The sequence below is a fragment of the Diceros bicornis genome, chromosome 23 (assembly GCF_020826845.1).
Source record: "Diceros bicornis minor isolate mBicDic1 chromosome 23, mDicBic1.mat.cur, whole genome shotgun sequence".
NCBI lineage: Eukaryota > Metazoa > Chordata > Mammalia > Perissodactyla > Rhinocerotidae > Diceros > Diceros bicornis.
The window spans coordinates 41,971,411-41,990,620 of NC_080762.1; the positions used below are offsets into that span (position 1 = coordinate 41,971,411).

At 39.3% G+C, this 19,210-nt stretch overlaps 1 long non-coding RNA gene across 1 annotated transcript in view; it reads right to left on the reverse strand.

Annotated features, from left to right (window-relative positions):
- LOC131420682 (uncharacterized) overlaps positions 1–18,345 on the reverse strand; it is a 61,931-nt gene extending 43,586 nt beyond the window's left edge. Inside the window, exon 1 of the long non-coding RNA XR_009223614.1 lies at positions 18,032–18,345. This is a non-coding gene — a long non-coding RNA (uncharacterized LOC131420682). The remainder of the gene's footprint in view (positions 1–18,031) is intronic.
- Positions 18,346–19,210: the final 865 nt, after the last annotated feature.

Genomic DNA, 19,210 nt, shown 5'->3' on the forward strand with positions numbered 1-19,210 from the left:
TTAAACCCAGGTCTTCTGCCTGTAAATACAGTGTCCCTTAGAACAGTACACGACTAAGTTTCCTCATACATCATTTTGAGTTCTTCCAAAAGACACACATATACACACACACACACACACATATATATATATAACAAAGTGCCTGACATTACCTCAATCTAGCAAATCTATTCTGATTGAAAGTGGCCTCTGAAGATATTATTTCATAAACACTGTTATGTTCTGGTTCATATAAAGCCAGTAACTTTTAAAATAAGTCCTTAATGCCAAGTTTCCTGGGAATAATTTTCCCTGTATACTTTGAGGTGGTACTGTTGAACATATTGAAGGGTCACATTTTGGTAAACTATTTAGTCTGCTATTCTTCTTTCCATGACTATTTCTGGTTCATTTCATATAAGCATAGAAGTTATATTCTGAGAGGTCATACACACACACACACCCAAAAAAGCAAGGCTTAAATCTTTTGTCTTTACTCAGGGTCAAAGCATAAAGCTTTAAGTAATAGAAACTTTATTAATTGGTAATGATTAATTTGAAAATCCTTGTTTTAAATCAACAAGTATGTTACCAAGAGATTATTAATGGCCATTAGCGTCATGCATTTAAATGCTTTTATCTGAATTAAAATTTCACTAATCATAGCTTTATTGTTTTTGTAACTAAGAGATTGGACTTAAAACCGATTTTTTGACAAGCATATAGGAAAGTGCAATGGGGGTGCTTAAGAGGAAATACACTATAAACAGAAGACAACAATTCTCTTACAAGATTTTATGAGTGTCATTAGTTAATTCATCCAACAAACATTGTTGGTGGTGTTTTGTCTCCTACTTTGCACTCAGAACCAGGCTGGGCTCGTGTGGTAACAGGCAGGTATGTAAAAACAGAGCCACACAAACTATCAATGCAGTAACAGAAGTGCGAGGAAGACTCCTGCTGTCTTCAGGTCTTGGTGAATGAGTTGGCGGTTGCCATGTGCAGCCCAGGAAAAGGACACTCCAGGTCTAGAGACAGCATATACAGGATCACAAAAGAGTGAAGCAACTTTGGGTTCCAGATTTAGAGAAAAATTCAGAGCACTTGGAATGCAGGAATTGAGAAGGGTAGTGGTGGGAGGAGAGAACTTGTTTGTGGCTCTCAGAGATGTGTGGGTTTTATACTACAGGGATCCTGTAGAGTTGTGCACACAGTGAATCAATTGTATTGGGTCTAAATTTACTCAGAATCACTCAGATGTAGGGAGAGAGGCAGGACCGGGAAACATAGCTTTCTTTATTTTCTATAAATCTCCATTCTAGCTGATGAGAAAAACAAAGAATAAAAATGTATCAGTTGAAGATAATTTGGTTTCTTCTGGCTTAAAAAATGCCACACATTTGAATCAACTCAAGGTTTAAACTCCCTATCAGGGCAGATTCCTGCCTTTAGGGGTCTCTTCTCTGCCTCCGCAGTTCTGGGTTTGTCTCTGGTAGCAGGACACTAGAGCATTTCAAGGAGGCAGGAAGACAGGTCTCCAGTGAGTGTGCTTTCTTCTGAGTCCTTGCCAACCTTCATCAAGATGTGTGCTGAATTGTGGCTGTCCAGGTCTTTTGGGGTACCATGCCCCTGACTGCCTCATCCCAACCCACATTGTACCTAATTTATCTGTGCCCTCAAAGCTTCCACACACCCACACTAGGACAGGTGGGAACTTCTTGGTCTCTGGTAGCCACACTCCAACCATGGTAACTGGGAGGACTATTCAGTCCATTTGTCTAAACATCTTCCTCCACCATCCCTGTTGGTAGCAGCCCCAGGCTGAACACGGATCTTCTTCAAAAGACCTGCAGTCTCCCCAGGAATATGGAGAAAAGCAGGGCACTAATTCCAGCTTTCCCTGATTTCTCAAAACCTATCAGGGTTGTTCTAGAATTTTCCCATCCCAAGAGTTGCAACCATGACATAGAAACTTGAACACTCACATCTCCACTCCAGTCCTTCTCTTTGTCTCCAGATTGCTCTTTCAGGGCTATGAAACGTGGAGTCAATGTGTCAGGGTCTGAAGTTGGCTTTCTTCTTTTTCCCGGTAAAACAGAATAGATAGTCATTCATTTAAGTGAATTATGGGGCTCAACTACAGTAAAACAGCAATCTATGCCTATAGGCGGGTAAAATTCTATGATGCTATTTGGTCTGTCTGGACAAATCCAAGTGTATAAAGGCCAATCTATACAGGGATATTTCTGAATCTAGAAAATCCTTTCATCTCTCAACAAAGCCAAGCTTTCGAATAAAAAAAGTCTCATTGAAGATGAAAAAAGGCCAGTGATTTAAGAGCACATAATACTCTCCTAATTACAGGAAGATATTAGAAAGTGGATAGGCTAGGAAGAGAGTGGTAGCCTTAAATGTGAGTTGTTAATAAAGCATGCAAGAGATAATGGGGCCCAAACTAAGGTGTGCAGAGCAGAACTGAAGAGAGAGGAAAAATCTGAATGATACTTCAAAGGTGGAATTGACAGGAATTGGTGACCAATTGGATGTTGAAAGAAAGAATTGAGGATTAGTTGAAAGTTTCTATCTTGAACAACCTGGTAGGTAACAATACCACCAGACTTATAAGGGATACAGAACTGATGAATGGGTTGGGGGCACAGAGTAAAACAGGTTTCAGTTCAGTTTGGGGTGGTCATAGTTGGAGCTCTGACACTTAAAGTTGGCTAATACACATATGTTGTATGAATGAACAAGTATATCACAGGGATGTGAAACACATGTCAATACACCAGTGTTGGAAGTTGGCTTTTCTTTGTTCTCCAAGTAAAACAGAATTCAAAATCGTTCATTTAAGTGAATTATGGGGCTACTCTAACAGTGAAATAGCAATCTATACCTACAAACAAAAAAAAAATGATGGTGTGCAGATATCTCCAAAAGCTCGAACACGGACTATTAAATGCAAATTATTTTGCTTTTTTATTGTGTCCTAACATTTGTTCAAGAAATGCTTCATAGGAAGTTATCAAAAATAATACTAAATAATAGGCTTTCTTTTCCTCTATGTTTCACATTAATAATTCACCCAAAAGACCTAAAAACCCTAATCATCATAATTTAAAGCCGTTCATTATAACCTGCCAACAAACTTAGAATAAGAGCCTAAAACCTAAAAGCGGGAATGAGTTAACATGAAGTAGGAAACAAAAGTAAAATTAACACTAGGTTTTATTTAGTCCTTTTTTGAAAATACGGGGCTAGTATGACAGGGACCTGAAGCAAGAGAGTTAAGATGGAAGCAGCAATATCACACAGGGAAAAACCCCACAGTATTTCTCTCCTGCCTGACGGTTCCGTCCCATCTTTCATTTTGTATCCCCAGGACTCATTAATGAATGAAATGGAGACACCCAAAGGATACAGTGAAATTCTTCAGCAGAAATTAAATAGAGAAAACGACAAGTTATGTATCCCACATTCTTTCTAGTAATACATTAGTTTTCCTGGAGCTACACTGGACACAGCTGGCCTTGTAATTTTTAAAAATGCCTTAAGAAAGTCATAAGTTAAAAATCGGGTTTTGAATTCATGTTTTAATTCTTTTATATTTATCATTTACCAGAAATAATGAAAGGTTAAGTATGTCTAGTGTATTTTCACAAAACTATGAATCAAGGAATTAGAGAAAAGTCTGAATTTGGACTATAATTGATTCTACTGTCTATCACAGCTTAAAAGAACGTGACTCTTTTCAAAAGGTAGCTAGTTTCTAGTTTGTGTCTGAGACAGCCTTAGGAGAGGGGAATTGGAATCAACTGAGGCTAAGCAACAACACTGGCCTGTCCTTCCCATGGCAGAGCTTGGAGGGGCTACTCAGGCTGTTGCCTGGTGAGTCAGAAAGACACTGGAGTAGATTCCTAGGCCTGCCATAACAAATTACCACAAACTGGGTAGCTTAAAACAATAGAAATGTATTTTCTCACAGTTCTGGAGGCCAGAAGTTCCAAATCAAGGCATCAGCAGGGTTGCTTCCTTCTGGAGGCTCTGAGGGAGTATCTGTTCCATGCCTCGCCTCTAGCTTCAGGTGGTTGCCAGCCATTCTTGATCTTCCTTGGCTTGTAGATGCATCATCGCTCCAATCGCTGCTCCCTCTTCACATTGCCTTTGCCGTGCTGTATGTTTCCTTTTCTCTTATAAGGACACTTTTATTGGACTTACGGTCCACTCTAATCCAGTATGATCTCATCTCAATCCTTATCTTAATTCTATATGCAAAGACTCTATTTCTGAGGTTCCAGATGAACTTGTATTTTAGGAGGATACTGTTCAGCCCACTACAGACGCTTACCAGGAAGAAAAGACAAAGCCAAGAGAAGAAACTTGAAGGACCAATACAGACATTGTTAACCTAGAGTGAGCAAATTATCATCACCAAAACGTATAAACGCCAGGACTTCCATGTCAAACCCCTTCTAAAAGTAGAAGTAGAAGTAGGAGAGGCGTCCATTAGTTAAACCACCGGGACCTCAATGGTTTAAACCCTGATGAGATTGGAGGGAAAGATGTCATAACCAGTTTAAACTGAATGGATGCACAATATTCCAGCAAAGAGGATTTTTAAAAGATTTCTCTGGTATAATTTAGTCCATTTCTTCATGCTGATAAATAAATTAATTGATATTGAAATTATAATTTAACGCCTCATTGTTAAATAGACACACACACTATTTTCCCAGGAATTATTAGTTTTTCCCTTTCTAAAACTTTCCATACCTAAATCACTCTGTGTGGTGTTTTCAGCCTGTACAAATGAACAGGCATAAGCTGCTATACATAAAAGGAAAACTTCAGAAAAGAAACTTCCTAGATCCAGTTGGAATTTTACTAAAATTTCAATCATGCTAGACTATCATTTTGTGTATTCAGCTTCAGACTTCTACCTACTTGAGGACGCAATAACTTATAAGCTAATGTCCTTTGGGAGATTTATTCATTCAACCAATATTTGTTGAACACCTATTTTCTATTAGACACAGTACCGGAAGTAGGGATATACCAGTGACCAAAATAAAGGAATACCTTGCATTCAAAGTGTTTATTCTCTAAATAAAATAAACATGTAAACAAATAAATAAATCATTCAGATAGAGGAAAATGCTATAAAGGAAATATTACAGGATAATGAAAGAGAGAATGCAATGTGAAGTGAGGTTTGGGGCTTGTAATATTTGAGCTGAGAAATAAATGATGCAAAGACTTGGAGAAAAAGCATTGCAGACACAGAGCACAAGTGCAGGATCCTAAAGTGGGAGACTGCTGAGGAGCTCTGAGCAGCAAGTCCCCACAGAGAAGGCTAAAGGCACGCAGGCAAGTCTGTCATCAAGTTCAGAGGAACCCTATTCAGAAGTGAAAATGAAACTGGCTTCGTAGAGGAGCAGGGTTGGTATCATGAACTCGAAGAGAAAGAAAGAGACACACTGGTCCACAGGCTCCCCCAGGATAGAGGAAATCTAAACCACTAAAAACACTAAATGACTCAAGTCTTCTGGTCTGTCAAGTCTTGCTCAAGTCTAGCACTTAGTGCAGAGGCACATAACTCCCTGGATGTAGCTGCTTTTGTGAGTCAGGCTAAGGTTCTATAACAAAGAGTCCCCAAATACAATGGATTAAATTAGCTTCTTTCTCATATAACTGTCCAGAGGTGAACATTTCAGGGTAAATGGGGGAATTCTACCATCCTTAACCCACGCCTTCCTCCGTTAGGTGTGAGGTGGCAGCTCCAGTTATCACTACTTCTCAGGCAAAATGAAGTACAAAAAAGGAAATGGAAAGGAGCTAGCATAACACAGAAATAGAATGAACTTCTCTCACACCCACCTCATTGTCCAAAAAGTAGTCACACGCTCACATCTAGGTATAAGAGGTTGGGGAATGTAGTTTCCTGCTAGGAAGACTTTTACCAGGATCAATGGATATTGGAGGGCAATTAGTAGTTTCTGACACAAATTAGGAAATTTGTAAAAGAGGTCATAGCCATGACTACAGGTAGAGATGTCGGTGGGCTGTCCCCAAAGCACCATCCCAGCCCCTAACCAATGGCTGTCCACTTAAGAGATGGAGACGAGGAAAATGAGAACAACAGTAAGTAGCGACCACTGAATGCAGCTCCAGTGGATCGCTGAGACGTTTCTGGGATGGTCAGTTACCCATATGAAGTGGGAACAGAAGTCTATATGAGATCAAAAGGAATCTCCAAGCCCAAGAGTAGAATTCAGCAGAGCTGTGTTTCCAAGCAGCTGGCCCATGAATGCTAAGCCAGAGACTAACTATGGCTATTATTTTTATCAATAGCTGAGCCCTCTAGACTGAGGAGAATGTTCTGGGGAATATCACTGATATCAACTAAAATTGGTATAAGTGTATGGATATACCAATATCCTTCTCTATGTGAATATATTTGGTTCCTTAGTATAGGTTGCTAGAGTTTGATATTGGTTTCAAGATACAGAGGGATGCTGAGTAAGCCAAATCTATTTGTTCTTGAGTTTTACATAGGGAGACATCAGATAGCAAGAGATATCTGTAATTGTATTATTGGATACCATATTACAAGTCCTACTACTTTCATATTTGATAGTTTTTTACCACCATTTATTGGCATAATTTTTATTATATTTTCTATTCTAGTATATTTCTAGTAACTTTCTCTAGTTAGTTTCCATTGCTCCAAGTAAAATTACCTATTTCCTGTTCATCCATTACTCTAAATTCTTAAGAAAGCGTTTAATTCTCTGAAAATTCTTGTGGTTAGACACCTGACATAAATTACCTAAGGATGATCTACACAATTATTTTTTCCCATTTATTATTGCCATCATGCATTTATAAAGCAACTTGTTTATATTGTATATTTGCACACATTTTGTGAACCTGTGGCACATTCTTTGAAAAATATATCTTCCCTTAAGTCATTTGATTAATAGAAGAGATTGAAAAAGATATACAGCCAACTGCTCCCCCTCCCACCTCAGCACCTTGGTGGCTGATCCCAGAAAGAAGAAAGACAGGTGAGGTGAGTGGACAAACATCAGTTTATAACCAATTTTGTTAAAATTATATACATAATATTTGCTGGGATCTGATAGTGGTATCTACAGAGCTTAGATGGGAATTTATTCTAATTTAATATTAAAATACTAAAGAATTTAAATGGCTCTCTATATTAGTTCTCAAGGTATGACAATGACCCTAGTCATTGAGATATTGAGATAGAGCAGGAGGAAGTTCTGTCGTTGGTGGGACCAGCCAGTCTCTCTCTCTTGCCCATCCTGTTCTTTCCTTCTCCAACTTCCTCCTGTATTCATTGGTTTTCCTATCAGATAAAGCAGGACTTTCTCTAACCCCAATTCGGTCTTAGGTAAGCTATACTCATATTGTACTACCTAAACCACTTTTATATGCATGTAGAACTCTGTACTCCACATTTATTCTCTTAAAAATATACAATGAGCACCCACTATGCACCAGGCTATTTTCTAGGCACTGGAGAGGCAGCAACAAAAAATCAGGCAAGGTGTCTTCTCTGATAGAATTTCCATTTTAGTGGTTTTGCTTTCTGAATTATCTTTACTACAGCCTTAATCTAGAGCGCTAATCTTTGACTTCCCACATTGATTCCAATTGTGTCAGTTGATACTTTTTCCCGTCCATCACAGGAACTCCTTTTGATAACAGGACATATATGTTTGAGTTCCCAAGCCAAGTCCCAAGTCCCAAGTCCCACATTCCCCTAGCTTTCATCTCCACTCTAAGGTTCTACTCTAATAAATCTACTTTCCTCCCTTTCCTATGGCTTGAATTACACTCCACTCTTGCCAATTTCCTGAGTTAAAACCCAGAGACATTTCATTAGCTCCAGATAGTGCAAAGTTTGGGTCTGGGTATCCACCAACGGTTGGCCCATCAAGTCTTTGAATACGACATCTCTGAGCCCCTACTTTTATACTTAAATCACCAGCTGGGACCCACTGATACCTCAGATAGGACTCGTGAATGCTGACTATTTTCTTGACCATCCCTAGAGATTGCTAAACCCTCGTGGATCCAAGCCTTGCTTATTTGGCTGAACATCCCCTTTCATTTCCCACATTTGGGACAAACATCTCTCTCCTCACCCTACTGTCTATTGTTAACTCATACATACCTGGTTATCAAAAAGAAAATTGTGGGCAAAACTATAGCCAAAAAAACTCATGCATCTGTCCCCCCACTCCTTCAAGGACGTAGGCCATGCACTGTTTGTAAATTGTCATCCCGGGTTTGTCGCTGCACAATGAGATATAAATCTTTTCAATTATGACCAATAAACGCCGTAAGTTTCTCTGACCTCGGCTCTATTGTAACAGCAATCCCTCTGGAAATGCCATACTCAAAATAAATGCACTACTACATTGGTCCAAAGGCCATTAAAAATAGCAGCTGGTCATGAGCTATCATTTTACTCAAATCCAACATGTTGGAAAAACACCACACATCAAAAAAAAATTAACCTTAAAGTGAAATATTTTAATTTAATTATATTATCCCTTGCTCTCTATTTTCATCTGTAAGTGCATTGTTAACTGATGCTATAACTTATTTCAGCTCTTTCCTTAGTAAAGTGTGACATATCCATCATGCTGAAACACTTAAGTTACAGGCAGTTTACTCACATTAGATCTCATTAGCAATTACACTACTGTTCAAAATACATTACCCCATTTGTCTCATAGCCCATATAGTTTTTTACATAATGAATTAGACCAATTAGTCTCACATGACAGAAGGAAATCTTAAATAACACTATCCTTACTTTAAGACAAGCTTGACTGAAGTGCAATGAAAGAAACTATAAAAATTAATCTGTTCTGTAAAATGGATAGCAAAAAGAATTAGATAACCAAACTTCAAGCTAAATGTTTGTGGTTGGGGTGGGGCTTTGGAGAGAAGAAAAGTAGTAAAAGAAAGGACAATGCCTCACTCAATTTGTTTTTTGCAAGACATAAATTCACTATTTGCATAGCTAAAGGCCATGTTCAAATGTCCAAACCAACTTGCTTATAGACTTTTCAATCGAGATCATTATTGTCCTTTGGGGAAAACCTTGCTGATTGTAATCAGCCAAGAAATGTACAGCTATTGCATTGATCAATAGCTAGAGATTTTTGGAAGCACAAAGCCAGCCCTCTATCTACTTGTTTATTTTACCAATACAGTTGTTTCTTAGTGTCCTTCATACTTCCTACAAATGACTCTTCCCAACATCGAATCCAATTTCCTACCCACTGTTAGTATCTCTTTCTTCAAACTTCAGACAGAATCATAAAACACACAGGATTGATAGGTGTTACCCAATCAAGGGTACATTTTAACCTAAGGAGGAAATCTTAAAGACACTCCCAGTACCCCATCTCTGCACTTCGTGACCCTACGAGGAGACTGTGCCTTGTTACTCGGCAGGATAGTAATTATCTGTCTTCTTTGTAGATCATAATTACTTCCCTCATTGTTCAATTAAGGACCATCGTGCAATGAAATGACTGTGGGCTGGTGAACTAGCTGGAAGTGCCCCTACTCTTCCATTTATGGACACAATAAATTGTGTCACCTAAGGAGTCAACAGGAGATACAACTCTGGTAGCAAATCGGTTCCTGAAAATATGCTCAGGAACCTAGAGGCAAAATTTGACCCAACCATTCCTCTTTAATCAAGGTGACTCTTAATGTCTTTTTTAATGCCATAGTAGTTAAAGATAATTTAGCACTGAAGGGGGAAGTGAAATAGGGATACTGGGTCAATAGGGAAAGAGGTTTTCGGAGTACACTGGCATCAGGAGAATGAATTTTCCCTCTTCTAAACCAAACACCCTTTTCAAAGGAAATGTACATTACAGAAAACAAAATCACCAAGACAGTAGAATTGGAGTCTTTTGAACACGCCTGATTGGAAAGCTCATTTTCCTCTTCCTACCACTTTCTTCTGCTTTTATAAAAATATTTCACATACAAAAAGTGAAGTCTACCAGACTTCACTAACACGTCTCTTATGTTCAAATTACATCTTTTAAACCAGCATAGTTTTTTAAAAAAAATAGGCTTTTGAAAATGCTTATTACTGGCAGTTTGGAAAACACTGACTCTAGTATTTGTCACTCAGAGTTGAACTCAGAGATTCAAGAACTTCCCAGATTAACTTTTCTTTCTCTCAACTCCCAAAGTTCCACAACAGTTCTCATTATACCTGGTGGGCAACTCAGGGAATCTTGTGCCGCTGAGTTAGGACAAAATAGAAATGTTAATTCAGAATTTACATACTTAAGAGACCTTCAATATTGCCTTAACAGCTCAAAAATGACCCAATTTTACCAAATGAAAAATGCAGCATGTCCTCTGCACGGGTGGTTGGAAACTCATTTCAATTAGTCTTTATTAATGAACTCCTGATAGTTAGCCCTTTGCTAGTCACATTTGGAGATCCTTAGAATTACCTGAAATAGCCCCTCTCTCAAAGACTTTGTAGTCTACATAGGGAAGCAATTTGTGCATGCAAAACAAATAAAACTTATATCAGAAATTATAACGTAAGGTGACAACTTAGAGAAAAGATCCCATTGAGACAAGAAGATGAGAAAGATAGCACTGAGTATCCTTAATGCTGGGAAGATCTGGCTATTTGAATATGGCTCAGGGGACCCATATGTTCTCTCAAGGGAATTTTTAACTTTGCCTAATTGATCTCCAAGCAGAATTCAGTCCTTCTCGTATTTAAGAGCCTCCCTGGTACAAAGGGGCCTACAGCTCCCATCTGCCCTCAATAAGCAACTCACACTATGTGGCCCAGAGTGACACAATGAGTCTCTCTTGAAGAAGCAGGCACCAGCTGCTTTCTGCCAGCCGGGAGCTAATGGTCATTAAAAACAGTAGATCGGAATTACTACTCTCAAGCATTTTTCTAATATTTATCTGATTATTATTATTTTAAATTATAAAGTTGCATTGGCCTCCTTGCTTTTTTTGATGGCAATCAAAAGCAGAACAAGGCAAACAAGTCCCTGATGATTGCTCAAATACATGGCCTCCCTGTGCAGTCTCTCACCACCACCTTGTATGCTTGGACAGCATAGGAAGGAAATTCGTTTACGGTTCTCTGATGCATTAAGATGCTGACAGTGTAGGTACCTTCTCCTGTCATTTCCAGGCCCAGTGGATTTGCAGTGATAGATCTATGTTATTTGGGTTTCATTATCATGATTCTAGGTCTCCACAAAGACAACTTTTTCAACCTTTCCTGGGATTTAATCATTCAATTCTTCAGTCCCATGAGTACCCTATACCCGGAGAGAGCCTGTACCTCTAATCTAATCTAGACAAGAATAACTGCAATCATAGGCATTTATTGGGGGATCATTGTGTTCCAATTGCTGTGCTATGAAATTTTTGTATAATAGCTCATTTACTTTTCACAATCCTGCTGCAAAGTCACTCTTATATCTCTGTTATGTGGATGGGAACCAAGGCTCAAAGAACTTAAATGATTTACCCAAGGCCACTTAACGAAACTGCACCAGAGATTTCTAATTCATTTCTGGTGCTGGGGTTCGCATCACTGTAGGGCATTGTTTTGGGATGAAAACCTACTCTCTCTTGTTCTTTCTCTCACAGAAGAGCGCCTGCCCATTTTCTGTCTGTCAGAGAGCTGCACAAGACACTTAAGGGAGAACACTGTTTCTGCTCCATGTACTCTGAAGACTATGGAAAGCCCTTCTTCAAAATCATAAGATCTTAAAGCTGAGAGACATCTTAAAGATAACTAACCCAAAACTCATTGTTTTTAAAACCGTCTTTAGCATCAAGCAGTTCCTTATCAACAGAGCAGGATCAGAAGCTATAAACTAACTTCAAATCTAGATGGTTATTGTTTTCCTGTTACCTCACACAGCTGCCACATGACTTTAAACACTTTTCTTCCTGAATTACTTAGAATAGTGAAGATGATACAAGCTATTGTAACAAATAAATTCCAAAATTCCGTGGGCTCAACATATTCATCATTCATGTATCAGTCCGGTGTAGGTGTTTCTGGATAGCAAGTGGCTTTTCCCCATAGGATAACTGAAGAACCAAGGTTTCTGTGGATCTCAGGGTTTCATCTTCCTCTGGGATCTCAATGTCTTCTGCCTCTAGCAGTGGAAGGGGAAGTGATATGAACAAGACATTCTAGCACTTCAAAACAGAAGTGATACCTATTTACTCTCATTCCATTAGTGAAAACTAGTCACATGGCTGCACCTGGATGCAAAAGGGTCTGGGATATGTATTCCCTGTTGGGTGTCTGCTTCCCAGCAAAAACATCTCTCCCTGGAAGGGAGACCACACATTTTTGGTGGATAGCTAGCCATGTCTGCCACATTTTTTCTGCTACATATCTCCTAAGCAACAAACTCTAGTTTCAAACATCCACTGGTAAGTTGAATTTAGGAGACTTCTAAGCTGGCCTAAACTTCAAAACTTGAGTATAACAGATTAGATTATATTTTTTCAACATTTGTTCCCTCCCTTAAAAGAATCATACATCCATGCCCTTTGCCAGGAGTCTGTGAATTATTGCCCACTATGGGCAAAGAACACTTCCCCACCCATTGATGTTGGCATGATGAGATGACTGACTTTGGCCAATGATGTGGGTGAAAGTGTGCCAGTTCTGTGGTAAGGCCTTAAGAAACATGGTTTATCTGTTCATCCTCTTGTTTCTCTGCCTCCACTGTGACAAGAACATGCCACAAGTTGTCACTCTTCCCAGAATAAAGAATTATGTGGAGCAGAGTTGAATCCAATCTGCAGTCTGAAACCAAGCCCAGCTGATTTCAGCCAAACTCTATAAAATACAGAACAAAAAATAAATGCTTATTTTGTAAGCCATGAAGGTTTTGGGGCTTGTTTGTTAGGTAGCATTACCTCAGCAATAGTTTACTAATACAATGATATTCGATCATTCTATGAGAATAAGTAATTAACAGCTGGTCTTCTAGGAAGGAATCTGTGGGCAAAATGACCAGTTTGGATTTCAAGGGAAAACAAAGATTTTTACAAAAAAAAAAAATGTTTTCCATTGATGTGCCTAGGAGCATTTCATTCTTTTTAAGAGTTCCAGGAAAAATATTTCATTGTCTTTTATAATTAGAGGAGAGTAATTCCTCTCCAGTAATAAGCCCAAGAACCCATGGAGAAGAGGTAGAGACACAAATTGAAGAGCTCACTTTTTAGGGCAAGGTGGCACAACAGACATTCCTCAGGCCAGTGGGGAGGACAACTATGGAGAAATAAAACTTCCCAGGACTTCTCAGTATTCCTGTAAAAATTCCTAGCCTCTTGAGCCATGGAAACACATAAGCTATAAAAATAGACAATTTTTGCTTTCACTTCTCATAGAAACATTTTCACATAAATAAAGATTAGATTAAAACTTCTTTGGTCTCCCTCAAAGCCAAACAGTTACATCCCAGGATAGGCATCTATGTTACAACCAAAGATGACAGGAGGACTGAAGCTTTATCTTCCTAGGTATTTACATGTCAAAAGAGATGAACACCAGAACTTGAAGACTTCTCTAGGTCGAAGACATGTGGGACTATCTGGCTCCTGGAGAGATTTTATTAGCATACAAAAGGGTTGGAGTTAGTACTCAGGCCCATTCCATGTCCAAGGAGATCCTTCTGGGAGGACAGGGGACAGCGGCCTCCTTCCCCTTCAATTCTCACCTATGGAGTGTCTGGCTATTCACTTAGGACATCTGACCTGGTTTTCATCAATGTGCCCCAGGGATAAGGCCTGAGACAGGGGGAGCTCATGCTTTTATTATTTACTGTGAAGTAATTCATAAGAAATCTGTCTCTGATCCATAACATTTCATGTGCACATTCAGGATAAAATTAATAAAGATGACTATTAAAAACCAAACAACAACTAGACTAAAAGAAGTGATAAATGACCTTGACCAATTTTATAAATTTTAATTTCTTTAAAGTTTGCTAACTTTGGCCTTATTCTCAGGGCAACTAATGCTAAGTACCCTGTTTTTGTCTACAGGGTCCTGAATAGCAAAAAAGTGTAGACTGGACATAAGCTAAAGCTCGCATCAGAACAGCCAGCAAGGGACTGAAGAGTCCTGCCAGCAACCACTGCATGAGCTTAGAAGATCCTCCAGCCCCTGTCAAGCCTTCAGATGGCTGCTGCCCTGGCCAACAGCTTGGCTGCAACTTTCTGAGAGATTCTGAGCCAGAACCACTCAACTAAGCCATTCCTGGACTCCTAACTCTCAGAAACTGTGAAACAATACACAGCAGTTTGAATTACTAAGTTTTGGGGTAATGTGTCATGCAAGCTAGATAACTAATACACACACGTAAAATATGTTTGTGAAGTATGAAACAGTCAGGGCTCAATAAATGTTAGCTTTACTGACAGTTAATAATAACTATGCTACTTATCTCCCAATCAGGATTCTTTTTCCCCTACACTCTCTCCCCCAACCCCACTCATACCATCTCAGAAGTCCCTGAAAGCAAGGAGAGAGTGTATCAGAGGCAATATTTGAATAAATAATGACTCAGAATATTCCAAACTAACAATAGAGACCACATCATAGATCCAGGAAGCCCCATAAATTACAAGCAGGATAAATAGAAGTTGTATTCATGTATGTATACACCACAGTGAAATTACAGAAGGTTGAAGCCAAATAGAAAGTCTTAAAAGCATCCAGATAATAAAAATCATCTTCCAATATGTGATTACTTGACTATCTACTTACTCGGTAGCAACAATAGAAGCCATAAGAGAATGTATTGATATCTGTCTTCTGTCCACCCAGAATTCTACATCTATTGAAAATATCTTTCAAGAATGAAAGCAAAATAAAGACATTTTCAGACAATCAAAATACTGAGAGAGCAAACTACCAGCACATTTCAACTAAAGGAAATTCCAGTGGGTGTACTTCAGGTACAAGTAAATCTAGCTCAGACGTGGGTTCTGAGAAACAGTAAGGAATGAAAAGCAAAAAAAGTTGTAATATTTAGGGGATGGCCCCGTGGCGTAGCAGTTAAGTGTGCATGCTCCACTGTTGGTGGCCCGGGTTCGGATCCCCGGGCGCGCACTGATGCACCGCTTGTCAGGCCATGTTGGGGCGGCGTCCCACATAAAGTGAAGGAAGATGAGCACGGATGTTAGCTCAGAGCCAGTCTTCCTCAGCGAAAAGAGGAGGATTAGCATGGATGTTAGCTCAGGGATGATCTTCCTCACACACAAAAAAGAAAATGTAATATTTAGGAACCTTTTTTTAAAAAATCACTGTAAAAAATGTCTTCTTTGGATAAAAGAGATAGAACTAAAATACACAACAGTTATATATAGGTTGAAAGGGGGTAAGTGGAATTAAAGTAGTCTAAGTTGCTTTGTTTTATCTACCATTAAATTTAGACATCGGGAAGCTAAGAAGGCATATTGTAATTTTCAGAGTAATCACTAAAAGAAGATAAAATGTGCATATATTTTGAAATATTATGAGAAGAAATGGAAAGGTAGAAAATCTATTCAAAAGAAGTCTAGAGAGAAGACCAAACAAACTATTCAACAAGTATGATAAATGGAAAGCACAAAATAAAATGCTGGATTTAAACCCCATATATGAGCAGTTATGTGAAATACAAATGCACTAAATGCTCTAGTAAAAAGACAGATTTCAAAACTGGGAAAAAAAAACTTGCAATCCAACTATATACTCTTTATAACAGACAAATCTAAGACAAAAAATCCAGAAAGCTTGAAAGTAAAGATGGAAAAAGTTATAGAACACAAATACCACTCAAGAAGAAAACTAGTATAGCTATATTAATAGTCAAAAATGGACATTAAAGCTAAAGATTTTATTAGAGATAGAGTGGGCCAATTCATATGGATAAAAAAATTTTATTCACCAAGAAGATATAACAATTTTACTTTGTGTGCACCTAATAACATATTTCTCAAAATATATAAGGTAAAAAATAGAAAGAATTTCAAAGAGAAATAGACCAATCCACATTCATGATGGCAGATTTTAACATATCTCTTTCCATACATGATACAATAGAAAAAAAACTTAATGAGTATATTTAAAACGTTGCACCTAACAATCGCATTGTGCACATCCTTTCTGAACACACATGGAACATTTATAAAAGTTGAGCATACCCTGAGCCACAGGGTTAAGTCCCAACAGTTTTCAAAGGATTGAAAAAATACATAACATGTTCTCTGACCAAAGGGGAATTACTCTAGAATAAAAAACAAAGACCTGTGCATGTGAAAATATGCTAAATAAACTTACAAGTGTCCCATATGTCAAAGAAGAAATCATGAAGGAATTTAGAAAGTATTTTAAACTGAATGATAATATATTACACATAAAACTTGCGGTGATGCAGTTAAAGCAGTACTTAAAAGAAAATTGTTGCTTAAATGTGTTCATCAGTTTAAAAAAGTTTCAAAATTAATGTAGCAAACATCCATCTAAAAAGTTTAAAAGGAGCCCAACAGAAGTAGAACGAAGGGGATAAAGAAATAAAGATAAGATAAAAAAATAATAAAGTAGACAAACATATAATAGAATAAAAAAATCTAAAAGTTGGTTCTTTGAAAACATTAAAGAAAGCACAAATAATCATTACCAGGAATAAAAAAGTAGACCCCACTTTATATCCTGCAAATTTCTTTTTCAAAGAAGCTATTATAAACAACTTCATGCCAATAGATTTGAAAATTTATTTTCAAATTTATTTCCAAGTATTCAGTCCTCAGTGGGAAATAGATGACTATATAGAAAACTTAAATTTGAAAAACAGACTTAAGAAAAAAATAGAAAATATCAATAGTTATATAATTATTAGAAACATTGAATCAGCACTCAAAAATCTTTCCACAAAGAAAACTCCAGGCCAAGATTACTTCTCTAGCAATTTCTACCAAATAATCAAAAAGCAATAATTCCAATATTACCCAAACTCATCCAGAAAATGGTGGGTGGAGGGAAGGATGAAATACTGTCCTAATTCATTTAATGATGCCCGCATAACCCTGATAACAAAACCTGCATGGACAGTACAAGAAAGAAATTTACAAGCCAAACTCACTCATGAACATAGATCCAACAATCCAAAGCACAGCAGTGGCAAATGAAATCCAGCCTATATATAATAGATGGTGCATTGTGACTAAGTGGGATTTATTCAAGAAATCTAAGTTTGATTTAACATTTGAAAATCAATCAAAGTAATTCACCATATTAACAGATAAAAGGGGGAAAAATATGATATGACCATCTCAATAGATGGAAAAAAAATGATAAAATAAAATGTTTAAATATTTACAATCAGATTTTTTTAAATGAAGTGACTAAGAATCAATCTAACACAGATATGAGAATCTCTGAGAAGAAAAATAGATACAACTTTATTGAGAGACATTAAAGAAGACCTAAATGGGAGGGGGAACTCAAGATGACGGCGTAAGCAGACTCTGAACTCACCTCCTCCCGTGGACACAGCCAATTCACAACTACTCGTGGAAAAATTACCCCTGAGACGGAACTGAAAACTGGATGAGAGGAACTCCTGCAACAACGGACAATCCTAACTGAGGTGGAAGCGGCAGAGACTCCCTTCTGGAGAGGAAAAACGCCGCCTTCACAAGCCGCCAGCTTCACAGCCGCCAGGAGCAGCTCACAGGTACGCAGCCTCCCTGGACCCGGAGCGCCCCCGCTGTGGGCATTTTGTGGACCCAGCACAATCGAGATGAGTGGCATAATATCTGACTTTGCCTGCTACTAAAACATTGGGGAGCAGCCCCAGAAAACCCGGTTCACAAAGAAACTAAAACCGGCTCTTAAAGGGCCCGCGCACAAACTCACCCGTTTCAGAAAGCAACCTAAAATCACCAGAAAGAAAGGTGCACAGTGCTGTGGTGAAAAGAGACTCACCTGATAGGCCCAGAGTGCATCTCGGTGAGGGGTGAGACCTCTCCAGGGACTGGGACATTGGCAGTGGCCATTGTTGTGGCCTGGTGTGAGTGTGCTGACACAGACGCCATTGGAGTTCTCCCTGGGGCCTGCTAGCCCAGGGTCTGCCCCACCCGCTAGAGCACCGATTTAATCCAGCTCAGCCAGGGCAGGCAGCCCACCCTAGAGACTGGCCCCATCCAACAACAAGCCCTCAGGCAACTTGTGGGCCTGCACAGATTGGTGACTGGATTCTCTGCAGCCTGGCAACTGAGCCAACTTCAGTGGGGTAGGGCGTGCACAAGGAGCGGGTGGAGAGTGCGAGGCAGTGGTGGAGTGTGTGGGGCTCCCGCCGTGGAGAGACTGGGTCCACTTCAGGAGGTCAGGGCACGCACACGGGGCAGGACTGTGTTGACTGTGTGTGTGGACCTGTGGGCAACAGGGCTTGTCAGCTGCAGAAGACTTGTGCTTCTCAAAGACCCACATAGGAGGTTTGCCCCACCTTCCAAAGTCTGAAACAATTGGGTGCTCCTGTGCCTGAGGCCAGCCCCACCCAGCTGCAATCCTCAGAGAGCTGACCAGAGACCTAAAGGCTGGAGGCTTACAGCAATTGTAAGGCCCTGAGCCTAACAACCTGCCACGCTGGGGGCCTACTCACTTAAAAGAAATATTGCAACACAAATGTGGTATTAGATCTTGCAGCCAACTGTGCTGGGGCTCCCCACACCTGATAAAGAGACTGAAGGGTCCACAACAACTACAAGCAGCTGAGCATTACAACAGCTGGCCAGGAGCATAACTCGGCCTCCCTAGGCACCTACAGGGAGAGCAAACAGGCCACAACAGAAGGACACACGTAGCCCACATAAGGGTCACCCCTGGAACATTGAGAACTGAGGGAAGAACACTGCAGGTCTCCTAAGCCATCACTTACATAAGGTCACCTATCCAAGAGCAGGAGGCGAAGCTCACCTACCTAATACGTAGACACAAGCACAGGGAAAGAGGCAAAATGAGGAGGCAAAGGAATACATTCGAAGTAAGGGAACAGGACAAAACCCCAGAAAAGGAACTAAGTGAAACAGAAATGAGCAACCTACCTGACAGAGAGTTCAAACAAAGAGTGTTAAGGATGTTCACTGATCTGGGGAGAAGAATAGA